Raw genomic sequence first — 985 nt, forward strand, 5'->3', positions numbered from 1 at the left:
CAGGTGGTGGGCATGCTCAGGCGGCTTCTTCAAAGACGAAATGACAGTCTGCAGAGAGCATTTGTCTTAGCTCCCCAGGTGGTAGCCTCCAAGCAGAGACTGCCTGAAGTCCGACGGCTGAGGGGAAGGGGGAGGTAACACCAGCATTCATGGCAAAGGTCTGCTGGCTATGTTAGAGCATGAAAGTGGAAAGGGAACCAGCCATGAGAAGACAGGCCGAGCATAGAGAGTGATCTTGCTCTATAACAACACCTTTTCTGGTAACAAACCCAGTCCTTCACTGTGTTAAACCCACTTTAGAATGAGACTTCTATGATCTAATCTTTTTCTGGTAGGCTCCACCTAATTTTTAATTTAAAAAATACTTTGGAGAATTTCCTATGCAAATATTATATTTACATCATTTCCGCCCTTTCCCTTTCTCTCAAATTCCCATGTCATTTCCTCTCAAATCTTTCAAATTTATCATCTCTTTTTGATGAATTATAATTGTTGCACAAATCTATCAGGGTGCTCATCTCTGGAGGAAACGGATTCTCTCTGTGTCAGTAGCTAGAAATTGCCGTTAACTTGTCGCCTAGGCCTGGGGCCTCTTTCGATTCCTGTCATCCATGTAGGTGTGTCAACTGTTGCTGTTATATGACTGGCCTTGTTTAGGCAGCTATATTGTTGAGCTTTCACTGGCAGACCTCCTGGTCGTCTGGCTCTTACAGTCTTTCTGCTCTCTCCTCTTCGATGTTCCCTGAGCCTCAAGTGTGGGGGTTTCCTTGTAGATGTATCATCAGGTTGGGGACCCCACCGTTAGTTTTTCTCTGCATTTTGGCGAGTTGTAGTTTTCTGTAATGGACTCCATCTGAAAAAAAAATAAATATAAAGCTCTGTTGATGAGAGATGAGAGCTGCACTTATTTGTGGGTGTGAGGATGAACAGTTAGAGTTTATACCGCCTTAGGAATGGGGTGGGTATGAGGACGAACAGTTAGAGT

At 44.3% G+C, this 985-nt stretch overlaps 1 long non-coding RNA gene across 1 annotated transcript in view; it reads right to left on the reverse strand.

The window, feature by feature from the left end:
* Positions 1–786: 786 nt before the first annotated feature.
* LOC116071335 overlaps positions 787–985 on the reverse strand; it is an 11,292-nt gene continuing 11,093 nt past the window's right edge. The window contains exon 3 of the long non-coding RNA XR_004110829.1: positions 787–853. This is a non-coding gene — a long non-coding RNA (uncharacterized LOC116071335). The remainder of the gene's footprint in view (positions 854–985) is intronic.

The sequence above is a fragment of the Mastomys coucha genome, unplaced genomic scaffold (genome assembly GCF_008632895.1).
Source record: "Mastomys coucha isolate ucsf_1 unplaced genomic scaffold, UCSF_Mcou_1 pScaffold22, whole genome shotgun sequence".
Classification (NCBI taxonomy): domain Eukaryota; kingdom Metazoa; phylum Chordata; class Mammalia; order Rodentia; family Muridae; genus Mastomys; species Mastomys coucha.